The following is an 18,403-nucleotide window of genomic DNA, read 5'->3' as shown; positions in this document are numbered from 1 at the left end:
GTGGATCCTGAAGACCAAGAGAAAACAGCATTCACATGTCCATCTGGAGTATTTGCTTACAGAAGAATGCCTTTTGGTCTCTGCAATGTACCTGCAACCTTTCAGAGGTGCATGGTCTCTATTTTCTCTGATATGGTAGAGAAATTCTTGGAAGTCTTCATGGATGACTTCTCAGTATTTGGAGACTCATTCAGCTCCTGTCTTGATCATCTAGCACTTGTCCTGAAAAGGTGCCAAGAAACTAACCTGGTCTTAAACTGGGAAAAATGTCACTTTATGGTGACTGAAGGAATTGTCCTTGGGCACAAAATTTCAATCAAGGGAATAGAGGTATATCAAGCCAAGGTAGAGGTAATTGAAAAATTACCGCCACCTGCCAATATAAAGGCAATCAGAAGCTTTCTGGGGCATGCAGGATTCTATAGGAGGTTCATAAAGGACTTTTCAAAAATTGCAAAATCTCTGAGCAACCTGCTAGCTGCTGACACGCCATTTGTGTTTGACACAGAGTGTCTGCAGGCGTTTGAAACTCTGAAAGCCAAATTGGTCACAGCACCAGTCATCTCTGCACCTGACTGGACATTACCATTCGAATTAATGTGTGATGCCAGTGACCATGCCAATGGTGCAGTGTTGGGGGACAAAGGCATAACAAGCTTCTGCACGTCATTCACTATGCCAGTCGTGTTCTAAATGACGCACAGAAGAATTACACAACCACAGAAAAAGAGCTGCTTGCAGTGGTTTATGCCATTGACAAGTTCAGATCCTATTTAGTAGGATCAAAAGTGATTGTGTACACTGACCATGCTGCTCTTAAATATCTACTCACAAAGCAGGATTCAAAACCCAGGCTCATAAGATGGGTGTTGCTTTTGCAAGAGTTTGATATAGAAATAAGAGACAGAAAAGGGACAGAGAACCAAGTAGCTGATCACCTGTCCCGGTTAGAACCAGTGGCTGGGGCGTCCCTCCCTTCCACTGAGATCTCTGAGACCTTTCTGGATGAGCAACTCTTTGCCATTCAGGAGGTACCATGGTTTGCAGACATTGCAAATTATAAAGCTGTGAGGTTCATACCCCAGGAGTACAGCAGGATGCAAAAGAAAAAACTAATTTCTGATGCAAATTACTACTTATGGGATGAACCATATCTCTTTAAGAGATGCGCTGATGGAATGATCCACAGATGCGTCCCTAGAGAAGAGGCACAGAAGATCCTGTGGTATTGTCATGGATCACAGTATGGAGGACATTTTGGAAGTGAGCGAACAGCCACTAAAGTCCTCCAATGTGGCTTCTATTGGCCTATTCTTTATAGAGATGCCCGAGAGTTTGTGTGTAACTGTGACAGTTGCCAAAGAGCTGGTAACTTGCCTCATGGTTATGCCATGCCTCAACAAGGAATCCTAGAGATTGAGTTGTTTGATCTATGGGGTATTGACTTCATGGGTCCTTTCCCACCATCATACTCAAACACTTACATTCTGGTGGCAGTAGACTACGTATCTAAATGGGTGAAAGCAATTGCCACACCCACTAATGATACCAAGACTGTGCTGAAGTTCCTCCAGAAACATATTTTCAGCAGATTTGGTGTTCCCAGAGTACTAATCAGTGATGGAGGAACCCATTTCTGCAATAAACAGCTTTACTCTGCTATGGTTCGATATGGAATTAGCCACAAAGTAGCAACTCCGTATCATCCACAGACAAATGGGCAGGCTGAAGTCTCTAATAGAGAACTAAAGAGAATCCTGGAATGGACTGTAATTGCCCGTAGAAAGGATTGGGCAAAGAGCTTGGATGATGTTTTGTGGGCATACAGAACAGCATTCAAGACTCCTATAGGAACCTCTCCATACCAGCTTGTGTATGGCAAGGCTTGTCATCTGCCCGTGGAACTGGAACATAAAGCCTACTGGGCAACCAGATTCCTAAACATGGATGCTAAGGTAGCTGGTGAGAAAAGATTGCTCCAGCTAAATGAGCTAGAGGAGTTCAGACTCAATGCTTTTGAAAATGCAAAAATTTATAAGGAAAAAGCAAAAAAGTGGCATGACAAGAAATTGTCATCCAGAGTCTTTGAGCCAGGACAAAAAGTCCTACTATTCAACTCTAGGCTCAAACTATTCCCTGGGAAATTAAAATCCCGGTGGAGGGGACCATATGTGATTACAGGAGTATCACCATATGGATATGTTGAGCTTCAAGATATTGATTCTGACAAAAAGTTCATTGTCAATGGACAGAGAATCAAACATTATCTTGAAAGCAATTTTGAGCAAGAATGCTCAAAACTGAGGCTTGAATGAAGCTCAGTAAGAGTCCAGCTAAAGACAATAAAGAAGCGCTTGCTGGGAGGCAACCCAGCCATTAGCAAGTTATTTATTTTAAATACTTGTAGAGGTTTGATATACATTTTCATCAAAGGCTAAGCATCAAAATTGAAGGAATTCACAGAGTTACAGAAGGATTCAGTACAAAAAGCAGAGAAAAGGAGCTTGCTGGCAAGAAAACACCAGTAAGGGACATTTTGGGCGTTAAACGCCAGTAAAGGTACCATTTTGGGCATTAAACGCCAGAATGGGTACCATTCTGGGTGTTTAACGCCAGATTTACAGTATCCTGGGCGTTCAGCAAAACGCCCAGTGATAAAGAAGTTTCTGGCGTTTAACGCCAGCCAGGGTACCTGGCTGGGCATTAAAACGCCCATAATGGCCAACAACTGGGCGTTTAACGCCAGAAAGGCAGGGGGAGGAGATTTTGTTTCCAACTTCAATTTTTTCAAATTTTCATGTTTTGACTCATAATTTTCTGCATAAACATGTTTCAAACTTTCATCATTCACCCTCAATTCTCATCATTCAATAATTTTCTAAATTATTTCTCAAAATTCTTTCAAATCCTTTCCAAATCTTCATAAAAAAAAACTCAAATATCTTCTCAAATTCTTTCCATATCTTTTCATATCTCTCTCAAATTTTTCGAAAGCCATCCCCTCCTCCTATAAATATAGTTTCGGCCATCCCCTCCTCTACACCATTCGAATTTACCTCTTCTCCTCTCTCCTCCCTTTCCTTTCTTTTGCTTGAGGGCAAGCAATCCTCTAAGTTTGGTGTGCTTTTCCGTGATCACTGAGCTAAGACTCATCAAGATCATGGCACCTAAGGGAAAACAAACCAAATCAAGAGGCAAGAAAGAGAATACTCCAAAGAGTCTTTGGAATCAAGAGAGGTTCCTAACTAAGGAACATGCAGACCATTACTACAAAATAATGGGTCTGAGGTCAGTGATCCCGGAAGTTAAATTCAATCTGAAAGAAGATGAATATCCGGAGATCCAAGAGCAAATTCGAAACAGAGGATGGGAAATTCTAGCCAATCCTGAGACAAAGGTTGGAAGAAACATGGTTCAGGAATTCTACTCAAATTTGTGGCTGACAGATAAGCAGAGAATGACTGGAACCGCCTTTCATACCTACAAAACCATGGTTAGAGGAAGAATTATTTACTTCCATCTGGACAAAATAAGAGAGGTCTTCAAACTACCTCAACTACAAGATGATCCTGAATCCTTTAATAGGAGAATGGTGAGAGTAGATAAGGGGTTGGATCAAGTTCTAGAGGACATATGCCTCCTTGGAACTAAGTGAATAACCAATTCCAAAGGTGTCCCAAACCAACTCAAGAGAGGAGATCTCAAACCAGTTGCAAGAGGCTGGCTGGACTTCATTGAGCGTTCTATATTGCCTACTAGCAACCGCTCTGAGGTCACTGTCAAAAGAGCAGTGATGATTCATTGTATTATGCTTGGAAAAGAAGTGGAGATTCATCATCTGATTTCTTGTGAGATTTACACAATTACAAACAAGAATTCCACTGAAGCCAAACTGGCCTACCCAAGCTTAATTTCTCTGCTATGTAAAGATGCTGGGGTGAGGATGGGAGTAGATGAATTCATCCCAATTGAACACCCAATCACCAAGAAGTCAATGGAAGGACAAGTGCAAGACAACTCCATCAAAAAGAGGGCGCAGGAGTTCCTCCCAGAAATTCCTGAAATTGACTACTGGACCCGCTTAGAAGCATCTGTTACCAAGCTGCAGGAAGCTATGGAACAACTTAAGGAAGAACAGCAGAATCAAAACTGCATGCTTGGTGCACGAAATTGTGATCTCTGGTAATGGCTCCAAAAACTTGGTGCTCTAATCTCAATTCATAATTTGTCACAACTTCGATACAACTAACCAGCAAGTGCACTGGGTCGTCCAAGTAATAAACCTTACGTGAGTAAGGGTCGATCCCACGGAGATTGTCGGCTTGAAGCAAGCTATGGTCACCTTGTAAATCTCAGTCAAGCAGATATAAAATAAGTTATGGAGTTTTTGAAAATAATACTAATTAAACAGAAAATAGGGATAGAAACACTTATGTAAGTCATTGGTGAGAATTTCAGATAAGCGTATAGAGATGCTTTCGTTCCTCTGAACTTCTGCTTTCCTGCTGTCTTCATCCAATCAGTCCTACTCCTTTCCATGGCTGGCTTTATGCAAGGGCATCACCGTTGTCAATGGTTACTTCCCCTCCTCTTGTGAAAATGGTCTAAATGCTCTGTCACAGCACGGCTAATCATCTGAGGTTCCCGATCATGCTGGAATAGGATTCACCCTCCTTTTGCGTCTGTCACTACGCCCAGCAATCGCAAGTTTGAAGCTCGTCACAGTCATTCAATCCCAGAATCCTACTCGGAATACCACAGACAAGGTTTAGACTTTTGGATTCTCATGAATGCCGCCATCAATCTAGCTTACACCATGAAGATTCTGATTAAGAGATCTAAGAGATAATCATTCAATCTAAAGTAGAACGGAAGTGGTTGTCAGGCACGCGTTCATAGGGAATGATGATGATTGTCACGTTCATCACATTCAGGTTGAAGTGCGAATGAATATCTTAGAAGCGGAATAAGTTGAATTGAATAGAAAAACAGTAGTAGAAACTCTACCGTTAATATACATAAGTGAAAAGTCCAGGCATGGCCGAATGGCCAACCCTCATGATCTAAGAACAAAACGTCCCAAGATGATCCAAAGATCAAAAGATAATCCAAAGATGTCTAATACAATAGTAAAAAGTCCTATTTATAATAAACTAGCTACTAGGGTTTACAGAAGTAAGTAATTGATGCATAAATCTACTTCCGGGGCCCACTTGGTGTGTGCTTGGGCTGAGCTTGAATGTTCCATATGCAGAGACTCTTTCTGGAGTTGAACGCCAGGTTGTAACGTATTTCTGGCGTTCAACTCTGGTTTGTGACTTGTTTCTGGCGTTTAACTCCAGACAGCAGCATAAAACTGGCGTTCAACGCCCTTTTATGTCGTTTAAATTCGTTCAAAATATGGACTATTATACATTGCTAGAAAGCTCTGGATGTCTACTTTCCAACGCAATTGGAAGCGCGCCATTTTGAGTTCCGTAGCTCCAGAAAATCCACTTTGAGTGCAGGGAGGTCAGAATCCAACAGCATCAGCAGTCCTTCTTCAACCTCTGAATCTGATTTTTGCTCAAGTCCCTCAATTTCAGCCAGAAAACACCTGAAATCACAGAAAAACACACAAACTCATAGTAAAGTCCAGAAATGTGAATTTAACATAAAAACTAATGAAAACATCCCTAAAAGTAACCAGATTCTACTAAAAACATACTAAAAACAATGCCAAAAAGCGTATAAATTATTCGCTCATCACAACACCAAACTTAAATTGTTGCTTGTCCCCAAGCAACTGAAAATCAAATAGGATAAAAAGAAGAGAATATACTATAAATTCCAAACTATCAATGAAACATAGCTCCAATTAAATGAGCGGGACTTGTAGCTTTTTGCCTCTTGAATAGTTTTGGCATCTCACTTTATCCATTGAAGTTCAGAATGATTGGCTTCTATAGGAACTCAGAGTTCAGATAGTGCTATTGATTCTCCTAGTTCAGTATGATGATTCTTGAACACAGCTACTTTATGAGTCTTGGCCGTGACCCTAAGCACTTTGTTTTCCAGTATTACCACCGGATACATAAATGCCACAGACACATAATTGGGTGAACCTTTTCAGATTGTGACTCAGCTTTGCTAAAGTCCCCAATTAGAGGTGTCCAGGGTTCTTAAGCACACTCTTTTTTTTTGCTTTGGACCTTGACTTTAACCGCTCAGTCTCAAGTTTTCACTTGACACCTACACACCACAAGCACATGGTTAGGGACAGCTTGGTTTAGCCGCTTAGACCAGGATTTTATTCCTTTAGGCCCTCCTATCCACTGATGCTCAAAGCCTTGGGATCCTTTTTATTTGCCCTTGCCTTTTGGTTTTAAGGGTTATTGGCTTTTTGCTCTTGCCTCTTGGTTTTAAGAGCTTTTGGCTTTTTCTGCTTGCTTTTTCTTTTTCTTTCTATTTTTTTTTGCCTTTTTTTTTTCTGCAAGATTTGTTCTTTGCTGCTTTTTCTTGCTTCAAGAATCATTTTTATGATTTTTCAGATTATCAAATAACATGTCTCCTTGTCATCATTCTTTCAAGAGCCAACATATTTAACATTCATAAACAACAACTTCAAAAGACATATGCACTGTTCAAGCATTCATTCAAAAAACAAGAAGCATTGTCACCACATCAATATAATTAAACTAAGTTCAAGGATAAATTCGAAACTCATGCACTTCTTGTTCTTTTGAATTAAAACATTTTTTCAATTTAAGAGAGGTGATGGATTCATAGGACATTCATAACTTTAAGACAAAGTTACTAACTACTAATGATCATGTAATGAAGACACAAACATAGATAAGCACTTAACATAGAGAAAACGAGAAACAGAAAGTGAGAACAAGGAATGAGTCCACCTTAGTGATGGTGGCGTTTTCTTCTTGAGGAACCAATGATGTCCTTGATCTCTTCTATGTCTCTTCCTTGTCTTTGTTGCTCCTCCCTCATTGCTTTTTGATCTTCTCTAATTTCATGAAGGATGATGGAGTGCTCTTGATGTTCCACCCTTAATTGTCCCATGTTGGAACTTAATTCTCCTAGGGAGGTGTTGATTTGCTCCCAATAGTTTTGTGGAGGAAAATGCATTTGAGGCATCTCCGGGATCTCATGGTGATGAGCTTCCTGCGCCTCTTGAGCTCCATGAATGGGCTCTCTTGCTTGCTCCATCTTTTTCTTAGTGATGGGCTTCTCTTCCTCAATGTGAATGTCTCCTTCTATGAAAGCTCCAGCTGAGTAACATAGATGGCAAATAAGATGGGGAAAAGCTAGCCTTGCCCCAGGGGAGGGCTTTTCGGCTATTTTGTAGAGTTCAAGGGAGATGACTTCATGAACTTCTACTTCCTCTCCAATCATGATGCTATGGATCATGATGGCCCGATCCACAGTAACTTCAGATCGGTTGCTAGTGGGGATGATGGAGCGTTGGATGAACTCCAACCATCCTCTAGCCATAGGCTTGAGGTCCAGTCTTCTTAGTTGAACCGGCTTGCCTTTGGAGTCAATCTTCCATTGAGCTCCTTCCACACATATGTCCATGAGGACTTGGTCCAACCTTTGATTAAATTTGACCCTTCTAGTGTAGGGGCGCTCATTTTCTTGCATCATAGGCAAGTTAAACGCCAACCTCACATTCTCCGGGCTAAAATCTAAGTATTTCCCCCGAACCATTGTAACATAATTCTTTGGATTCGGGTTCTTACTTTGATCATGGTTCCTAGTGATTCATGCATTGGCATAGAACTCTTGAACCATTAGGATGCCGACTTGTTGAATTGGGTTTGTTAGAACTTCCCAACCTCTTCTTTGGATTTCATGTCGGATCTCCGGATACTCATTTTTCTTGAGTTTGAAAGGGACCTCGGGGATCACCTTCTTCTTGGCCACAACATCATAGAAGTGGTCTTGATGAGCTTTGGAGATGAATCTTTCCATCTCCCATGATTCGGAGGTGGAAGCTTTTGTCTTCCCTTTCCCTTTTCTAGAGGATTCTCTGGTCTTAGGTGCCATCAATGGTAATGGAAAAACAAAAAAGCTTATGCTTTTACCACACCAAACTTAGAATGTTGCTCGCCCTCGAGCAAAAAAAGAAAGAATAGATGAAGAAGAAAAAGAAAATATGGAGGAGAGGGGGGGTAGTGTGTTCGGCCAAGAAGAGAAGAGAGGGTTGTGTTGTGTGAAAATGAGGAGGAATGGAGGGCTATATATAGGGAAGGGAGGGGGGGTAAGGTTTCGGCCATAAGGGTGGGTTTTGGGTGGGAAATTGATTTTGAATTTTGAAGGTAGGTGGAGTTTATGAGGTAGGTTTATGGGGAAGAGTGGATGGATGTGAGTGATGAAGTGGTGATAAGGAAGAGAGGTTGAGGTGATTGGTGAAGAGTTTTGGGGAAGAGTGTTTATGGAATTGTGTGAAAGAGGGGTGAGAAAAAGTGAGTGGAGGTAGGTGGGGATCCTGTAGGGTCCACAGATCCTGAGGTGTTCAAGGATTTACAACCTTGCACCCAATTAGGCATGCAAAATGCCCTTGCACACAACTCTAGGCGTTCAGCGCCAGAGTGGTGCTTGTTCTGGGCGTTGAACGCCCATTTGTTGCCCATTTCTGGCGTTGAACGCCAGAACCAGGCTTGTTCTGGGCGTTCAGCGCCAGCTCTTCTCCAGGGTGCATTTCTGGCGTTCAAACGCCCAGATGCTGCCCATTTCTGGCGTTCAGCGCCAGAACCATGCTCTGTTCTGGCATTGAACGCCCAAAACATGCTTCTTACTGGAGTTTAAATGCCAGTAAGGTCTTCCTCCAGGGTGTAATTTTTCTTCTGCTGTTTTTGATTCCGTTTTCAATTTTTTTATATTTATTTTGTGACTCCACATGATCATGAACCTAATAAAACATGAAAAACACTGAAAATAAAAATGAGATAAAAATTGGGTTGCCTCCCAACAAGCGCTTCTTTAATGTCAATAGCTTGACAGTGGGCTCTCATGGAGCCTCACAGATGTTCAGAGCATTGTTGAGACTCCCCAACACCAAACTTAGAGTTTGGTTGTGGCCTCCCAACACCAAACTCAGAGTTTGACTGTGGGGGCTTTGTTTGACTCTGCTTTGAGAGAAGCTTTTTATGCTTCCTCTCCATGGATGCAGAGAGAGATCCTTGAGTTGTAAACACAAGGTTGTCCTCATTTATTTGAAGGATCAATTCTCCTCTGTCCACATCAATCACAGCTCTTGCTGTGGCTAGGAAGGGTCTTCCAAGGATGATGAATTCATCCTCATCCTTCCCAGTGTCTAGGACTATGAAATCAGCAGGGATGTAAAGGCCTTCAACCTTTACTAACACGTCCTCTACTTGTCCATAAGCCTGTTTTCTTGAATTGTCTGCCATCTCTAATGAGATTTTAGCAGCTTGCACCCTATAGATTCCTAGTTTCTCTATTACAGAGAGGGGCATGAGGTTTATCCTTGAACCAAGGTCACACAGAGCCTTAAAGATCATGGTGCCTATGGTACAAGGTATTAAGAACTTTCCAGGATCCTGTTTCTTCTGAGACAATGTCAGTTGATCCAGATCACTTAGTTCATTGGTGAACAAGGGAGGTTCATCTTCCCAAGTTTCAATGCCAAATAATTTGGCATTCAGCTTCATGATTGCACCAAGGTACTTGGTGACTTGCTCCTCAGTGACATCCTCATTCTCTTCAGAAGAGGAATACTCATCAGAGCTCATGAATGACATAAGGAGGTTTAATGGAATCTCTATGGTCTCTAGTTGAGCCTCAGATTCTTTTGGTTCCTCAGAGGGAAACTCCTTATTGATCACTGGACGTCCCAGGAGGTCTTCCTCACTGGGATTCACGTCCTCTCCTTCCTTTACAGGTTCGGCCATGGTGATCAATTCAATGGCCTTGCACTCTCCTTTTGGATTTTCTTCTGTATTGCTTGGGAGAGTACTAGGAGGAATTTCAGTGATCCTTTTACTCAGCTGGCCCACTTGTGCTTCCAAATTTCTAATGGAGGATCTTGTTTCATTCATGAAACTCACAGTGGCCTTAGATAGATCAGAGACTAAGTTTGCTAGATTAGAAGTATTTTGTTCAGAGTTCTCTGTCTGTTGCTGAGTGGATGATGGAAAAGGTTTACTATTGTTAAACCTGTATCTTCCACCATTATTAAAGCCTTGTTGAGGCTTTTGTTGATCCTTCCATGAGAGATTTGGATGATTTCTCCATGATGGATTATAGGTGTTTCCATAAGGTTCACCTAAGTAATTCACCTCTGCTATTGCAGGGTTCTCAGGATCATAAGCTTCTTCTTCAGAAGATGCCTCTTGAGTACTGTTGGATGCAGCTTGCATTCCATTCAGACTCTGAAAAATCATATTGACTTGCTGAGTCAATATTTTATTCTGAGCCAATATGGCATTCAGAGTATCAATTTCAAGAACTCCCTTCTTCATAGGCGTCCCATTACTCACAGGATTCCTCTCAGAAGTGTACATGAACTGGTTATTAGCAACCATGTCAATGAGTTCTTGAGCTTCTGTAGGCGTTTTCTTTAGGTGAATGAATCCACCTGCAGAAGTATCCAATGACATCTTTGATAGCTCAGATAAACCATCATAGAATATATCCAGGATGGTCCATTCTGAAAGCATGTCAGAAGGACACTTTTTGGTCAGCTACTTGTATCTTTCCCAAGCTTCATAGAGGGATTCACCTTCCTTCTGTCTGAAGGTCTGAACATCCACTCTAAGCTTGCTCAGCTTTTGAGGAGGAAAGAACTTGGCTAAGAAAGCCTTGACCAGCTTATCCCAAGAGTTTAAGCTATTCTTAGGTTGAGAGTCCAACCATACTCTAGCTCTGTCTCTTACAGTAAAAGGGAAAAGCATGAGCCTGTAGACTTCAGGATCTACTCCATTAGTCTTAACAGTATGACATATCTGCAAGAATTCAGTTAAGAACTGAAAAGGATCTTCAGATGGAAGTCCATGAAACTTGCAGTTCTGCTGCATCAGAGAAACTAATTGAGGTTTCAGCTCAAAATTGTTTGCTCCAATGGCAGGAAGGGAGATGCTTCTTCCATGTAAATTGGAATTAGGTACAGTAAAGTCACCAAGCATTCTCCTTGCATTATTGTTGTTGGGTTCGGCTGCCATCTCCTTTACTTGTTCGAAATTTTCAATAAGGTTATCTCTGGATTGTTGTAATTTAGCTTCTCTTAGTTTCCTCTTCAGAGTCCTTTCAGGTTCTGGATCAGCTTCAACAAGAATGCCTTTTTCCTTGTTCCTGCTCATAAGAAAGAGAAGAGAACAAGAAAAGAAGAGGAATCCTCTATGTCACAGTAAAGAGGTTCCTTATTGTTAGTGGAAGAAGAAAAGGAATAGGGTGAAGAAGAATGAAGAATCCAAATACAAGGGTAAGGATAGGAGCAGTGATGTGAGATGAAGAGAAATGTTAGTAGATGAATAAATAATTAGAAGGAGATGAGGGAGAAGGATTTTCGAAAATTATTTTTGAAAAAGGGTTAGTGATTTTCGAAAATAGTTTTTGAAAAAGGTTAGTAATTTTCGAAAATTAAAATCAAAAATTAAAATAATTAGTTAATTAAAAAGAATTTTTGAAAAAGAGGGAAGATATTTTCGAAGATTAGAGAGAGAGAGTTAGTTAGGTAGTTTTGAAAAAGATAAGAAACAAACAAAAAGTTAGTTAGTTAGTTGAAACAAATTTTGAAAAGATAAGAAGTTAGGAAGTTAGAAAAGATATTTTGAAATCAAATTTTTGAAAAAGATAAGATAAGAATGTATTTTTGAAAAGATATGATTTAAATTAGTTTTTGAAAAAGATTTGATTTTTAAAATCACAATTAATGACTTGATTCACAAGAAATCACAAGATATGATTCTAGAATTTAAAGTTTGAGTCTTTCTTAACAAGTAAGTAACAAACTTGAAATTTTTGAATCAAAACATTAATTGATGATGTTATTTTCGAAAATTATGATATAAAATTAAGAAAAAGATTTTTGAAAAATATTTTTGAAATTTTCGAAAATAACTAAGAAAATTGAAAAAGATTTGATTTTTTAAAAAGATTTTGAAAAAGATAAGATTTTTAAATTGAAAATTTGATTTGACTCATAAAAAAAAACAACTAAATTTTAAAAATTTTTGAAAAAGTCAACTCAAATTTTTGAATTTTATGAGAGAAAAAGGGAAAGATATTTTTTTTTATTTTTGAATTTTTAATTATGAGAGAGAAAAACATGGAAAAGACTCAATGCATGAGAATTTTAGATCAAAACAATGAATGCATGCAAGAATGCTATGAATGTCAAGATAAACACCAAGAACACTTTGAATGTCATGATGAACATCAAGACTTATTTTTGAAAATTTTTATATGCAAAGAAAACATGCAAGACACCAAACTTAGAAATCTTTCATGTTTAGACTCTATGGATGCAAAAATGCACATGAAAAACAAGAAAAGATGCAAAACAAGAAAACATCAAGATCAAACAAGAAGACTTACCAAGAACAACTTGAAGATCATGAAGAACAGCATGAATGCATGAATTTTTCCAAAAATGCAAGATGAACATGCAATTGACACCAAACTTTCAACTTGAATCAAGACTCAAACAAGAAACACAAAATATTTTTTTTATTTTTATGATTTTATGATTTTTTTTTTGAATTTTTTTGTATTTTTATTTTATATTTTTCGAAAATCATTTTGAAAAAGAAAAATAAGGATTCCAAAATTTTTAATATGAATTCCAGGAATCTTATGCTCTTTAGTCTAAAGCTCCAATCAAAGGGTCAGGCATGGCCTAATAGCCAGCCAAGCTTTAGTATGTAACTCAAACATGACACGCCTAACATGCCCTACAGCCAGCCAGGCTTCAACATGCTTCATGAAACACTAGAATTCATTTAAAAATTTTGAAGAAAAATATATTTTTGAAAACAATTTTTTTTATTTTAAAACTTTTTCAAAAACAAAGGAGAAATTTTTGAAAGGTTTTTGAAAAATTTTTTGAAAATAAAACAAAAAGAAAATTACCTAATCTGAGCAACAAGATGAACCGTCAGTTGTCCAAACTCGAACAATCCCTGGCAACGGCGCCAAAAACTTGGTGCACGAAATTGTGATCTCTGGTAATGGCTCCAAAAACTTGGTGCTCTAATCTCAATTCATAATTTGTCACAACTTCGATACAACTAACCAGCAAGTGCACTGGGTCGTCCAAGTAATAAACCTTACGTGAGTAAGGGTCGATCCCACGGAGATTGTCGGCTTGAAGCAAGCTATGGTCACCTTGTGAATCTCAGTCAGGCGGATATAAAATAAGTTATGGAGTTTTCGAAAATAATACTAATTAAACAGAAAATAGGGATAGAAACACTTATGTAAGTCATTGGTGAGAATTTCAGATAAGCGTATAGAGATGCTTTCGTTCCTCTGAACCTCTGCTTTCCTGCTGTCTTCATCCAATCAGTCCTACTCCTTTCCATGGCTGGCTTTATGCAAGGGCATCACCGTTGTCAATGGTTACTTCCCCTCCTCTTGTGAAAATGGTCCAAATACTCTGTCACAGCACGGCTAATCATCTGAGGTTCCCGATCATGCTGGAATAGGATTCACCCTCCTTTTGCGTCTGTCACTACGCCCAGCAATCGCGAGTTTGAAGCTCGTCACAGTCATTCAATCCCAGAATCCTACTCGAAATACCACAGACAAGGTTTAGACTTTCCAGATTCTCATGAATGCCGCCATCAATCTAACTTACACCACGAAGATTCTGATTAAGAGATCTAAGAGATACTCATTTAATCTAAAGTAGAACGGAAGTGGTTGTCAGGCACGCGTTCATAGGGAATGATGATGATTGTCACGTTCATCACATTCAGGTTGAAGTGCGAATGAATATCTTAGAAGCGGAATAAGTTGAATTGAATAGAAAAATAGTAGTACTTTGCATTAATCTTTGAGGAACAGCAGAGCTCCACACCTTAATATATGGAGTGTAGAAACTCTACCGTTAAAAATACATAAGTGAAAGGTCCAGGCATGGCCGAATGGCCAGCCCTCATGATCTAAGAACAAAACGTCCCAAGATGATCCAAAGATCAAAAGATAATCCAAAGATGTCTAATACAATAGTAAAAAGTCCTATTTATAATAAACTAGCTACTAGGGTTTACAGAAGTAAGTAATTGATGCATAAATCCACTTCCGGGGCCCCCTTGGTGTGTGCTTGGGCTGAGCTTGAATGTTCCACGTGCAGAGACTCTTTCTGGAGTTGAACGCCAGGTTGTAACGTATTTCTGGCGTTCAACTCTGGTTTGTGACTTGTTTCTGGCGTTTAACTCCAGACAGCAGCATAGAACTGGCGTTCAACGCCCTTTTATGTCATTTAAATTCGTTCAAAGTATGGACTATTATACATTGATAGAAAGCCCTGGATGTCTACTTTCCAACGCAATTGGAAGCGTGCCATTTTGAGTTCCGTAGCTCCAGAAAATCTACTTTGAATGCAGAGAGGTCAGAATCCAACAGCATCAGCAGTCCTTCTTCAACCTCTGAATCTGATTTTTGCTCAAATCCCTCAATTTCAGCCAGAAAATACCTGAAATCACAGAAAAACACACAAACTCATAGTAAAGTCCAGAAATGTGAATTTAACATAAAAACTAATGAAAACATCTTTAAAAGTAACCAGATTCTACTAAAAACATACTAAAAACAATGCCAAAAAGCGTATAAATTATCCGCTCATCAATGCTCTGCAAGCTGCTGAAGGAACAGGAGAAGCAGGGGCGTGAGCTACAGAAGCTGAAGCGCCAGAAGCTCTCCCTTGAAGGACCAAGCACCCCACAAAAAGAGGGAGCATCAACTTCTCAAAATCAAGGTTGTTGAGTCCTAACTCTGTGATAACCTTTATTATTAAGAGTCTATTTTAAGAGTCATTTATTTTTCTGCTTTTAATTTTCTGTCTTCTATTATTATGGGTCTGCTCTTATATTTATCTTTGAGTCTTATTTTTATTCCATAATCAATAAAATTAGAGTTTATGTCTTAAAGCTATGAATGCCCTATGAATCCATCACCTTTCTTAAATAAAAAGTGTTTTTAATTGAAAAAGAAAAAGAAGTACATGAATTTTGAGTTTTAAAACAGTTTAATTATTTTGATGTGGTGGCAATACTCTTGTTCTCTGAATGAATGCTTGAACAGTGCATATTTTTGAATTTGATTGTTTATGAATGTTAAAATTGTTGGCTCTTGAAAGAATGAAAGAAAAAGGAGAAATGTTATTTGATGATCTGAAAAATCATAAAATTGATTCTTGAAGCAAGAAAAAGCAGTGAATAGAAAGCTTGCATATATATATATATATATATATGCAAAAAAAAATAGAGAAAAGTAAGCAGAAAAAGCCAATACCCCTTTAAACCAAAAGACAAGGGTGATAAAAAAGATCCAAGGCTTTGAGCATCAGTGGATAGGAGGGCCTAAAGGAATAAAATCCTGGCCTAAGCGGCTAAACCAAGCTGTCCCTAACCATGTGCTTGTGGCGTGAAGGTGTCAAGTGAAAACTTGAGACTGAGTGGTTAAAGTCGTGGTCCAAAGCAAAAAAAAAAGTGTGCTTAAGAGCTCTGGACACCTCTAATTGGGGACTTTAGCAAAGCTGAGTCACAATCTGAAAAGGTTCACCCAGTTATGTGTCTGTGGCATTTATGTATCCGGTGGTAATACTGGAAAACAAAGTGCTTAGGGTCACGGCCAAGACTCATAAAGTAACTATGTTCAAGAATCAACATACTTAACTAGGAGAATCAATAACACTATCTGGATTCTGAGTTCCTATAGAAGCCAATCATTCTGAACTTCAAAGGATAAAGTGAGATGCCAAAACTGTTCAGAGGCAAAAAGCTAAAAGCCCCGCTCATCTAATTAATACTGATCTTCATAGATGTTTTTGGAATTCATTGTATATTCTCTTCTTTTTATCCTATTTGATTTTTAGTTGCTTGGGGACAAGCAACAATTTAAGTTTGGTGTTGTGATGAGCGGATAATTCATACGCTTTTTGGCATTGTTTTTAGTATGTTTTTAGTATATTTTAGTTAGTTTTTATTATATTTTTATTAGTTTTTAAATAAAAATCACTTTTGTGGGCTTTACTATGAGTTTGTGTGTTTTTCTGTGATTTCAGGTATTTTCTGGCTGAAATTGAGGGACCTGAGCAAAAATCTGATTCAGAGGCTGAAAAAGGACTGCAGATGCTGTTGGATTCTGACCTCCCTGCACTCAAAGTGGCTTTTCTGGAGCTACAGAAGCCCAATTGGCGCGCTCATAATTGCGTTGGAAAGTAGACATTTTGGGCTTTCCAGAAATATATAATAGTCCATACTTTGCCCGAGATTTGATGGCCCAAACAGGCATTCCAAGTCAGCTCAAGAATTCTGGCGTTTAACTCCAAAACTGGCACAAAAGCTGGAGTTAAACGCCCAAACTGGCATAAAAGCTGGCGTTTAACTCCAGGAAATGTCTCTACACATAAAAGCTTCAATGCTCAGCCCAAGCACACACCAAGTGGGCCTCGGAAGTGGATTTTTACAATAAACACCCTAGCTTACTCATTTTCTGTAACCCTAGGTCACTAGTTCACTATAAATACTACTTTCAGTGATTCATCTTGTACCTCATGATACTTTACACGTTTCTTGTTGTGTTCTCTACGGCATGAGTCTCTAAACCCCATTGTTGGGGGTGAGGAGCTCTGCTGTTCTTCATGAATTAATGCAATTACTACTGTTTTCCATTCTATTACGCTTGCTTCCATTCTAAGATATCCATTCGCACTTCAACTTGATGAATGTGATGATCCGTGACACTCATCATCATTCTCACCTATGAACGCGTGCCTGACAACCACCTCCGTTCTATCTTAGATTGAATGCATATCTCTTAGCCTCATGATTCAAATCAGAGTCTTCGTGGTATAAGCTAGAATCATTGGCGGTCATTCCTGAGATCCGGAACGTCTAAACCTTGTCTGTGGTATTCTGAGTAAGATCTGGGAAGGGATGACTGAGACGAGCTTCAAACTCGCGATTTTTGGGCGTAGTGATAGACGCAAAAGGATCAATGGATCCTATTCCGACATGATCGAGAACCGACAGATGATTAGCCGTGCGGTGACAGCGCATTTGGAACATTTTCACTGAGAGGACGGGATGTAGCCATTGACAACGGTGATGCCCAACATAAAGCTTGCCATGGAAGGAGTCTTGCGTGCATGAAGAAGAAGACAGTAGGAAAGCAGAAGTTCAGAAGACAAAGCATCTCCAAAGCCTCAACCTGTTCTTCATTACTGCATAACAAGTATTTATTTCATGTTCTTTTACTTTTTACAATTAAATCTGAGAATTATTGATATCCTGACTAAGAGTTACAAGATAACCATAGCTTGCTTCAAGCCGACAATCTCCGTGGGATCGACCCTTACTCACGTAAGGTATTACTTGGACGACCCAGTGCACTTGCTGGTTAGTTGTGTGGAGTTACAAAAGTGTGATTGTAATTTCGTGCACCATATCCAATGACATTTTAGCTAATTCAGACAGACCATCATAGAATATATCCAGTATGGTCCATTCTGAAAGCATATCAGAAGGACACTTTTTGGTCAGTTTCTTGTATCTCTCCCAAGCTTCATAGAGGGATTCACCTTCTTTCTGTCTGAAGGTTTGAACATCCACTCTAAGCTTACTCAGCTTTTGAAGAGGAAAGAACTTGGCTAAGAAAGCCTTGACCAGCTTATCCCAAGAGTTCAGGCTATCCTTGGGTATAGAATCCAACCATATTCTAGCTCTGTCTCTTACAGTAAAAGGGAAAAGCATGAGCCTGTAGACTTCAGGATCTACTCCATTAGTCTTAACTGTATCACAGATCTGCAAAAATTCAGTTAAGAACTGAAAAGGATCTTCAGATGGAAGTCCATGAAACTTGCAGTTCTGCTGCATCAGAGAAACTAATTGAGGTTTCAGCTCAAAATTTTTTGCTCCAATGGTAGGGATGGAGATGCTTCTTCCATGTAAATTGGAATTAGGTGCAGTAAAGTCACCAAGCATCCTCCTTGCATTATTATTATTTTCGGCTGCCATCTCCTCTTCCTGTTCGAAAATTCCTGTAAGGTTGTCTCTGGATTGTTGTATTTTAACTTCTCTTAGTTTTCTTTTCAGAGTCCTTTCAGGTTCAGGATCTGCTTCAACAAGAATGTTCTTGTCCTTGCTCCTGCTCATATAAAAAAGAAGGGAACAGAAAATAATAATAGGGATCCTCTTTGCCTCAGTAGAGAGAGGTTCCT

General features: G+C 39.3%; 2 non-coding genes across 2 annotated transcripts; both read left to right on the top strand.

The window, feature by feature from the left end:
* Positions 1-10,673: 10,673 nt before the first annotated feature.
* On the top strand, positions 10,674-10,781 carry LOC148570231 (small nucleolar RNA R71). Its single transcript, XR_015908617.1, has one exon. It is a non-coding gene; the product is annotated as a small nucleolar RNA R71 (small nucleolar RNA).
* A 6,915-nt stretch (positions 10,782-17,696) lies between these two features.
* LOC148570230 (small nucleolar RNA R71) lies at positions 17,697-17,804 on the top strand. The gene has a single exon (XR_015880280.1). It is a non-coding gene; the product is annotated as a small nucleolar RNA R71 (small nucleolar RNA).
* Positions 17,805-18,403: the final 599 nt, after the last annotated feature.

The sequence above is a fragment of the Arachis ipaensis genome, chromosome B3 (genome assembly GCF_059453495.1).
Source record: "Arachis ipaensis isolate K30076 ecotype BB chromosome B3, ASM5945349v1, whole genome shotgun sequence".
NCBI classification, from domain to species: domain Eukaryota; kingdom Viridiplantae; phylum Streptophyta; class Magnoliopsida; order Fabales; family Fabaceae; genus Arachis; species Arachis ipaensis.
The sequence above is the reverse complement of the archived record's forward strand: the minus strand, read 5'-3'. Positions and strand labels throughout refer to the sequence as shown.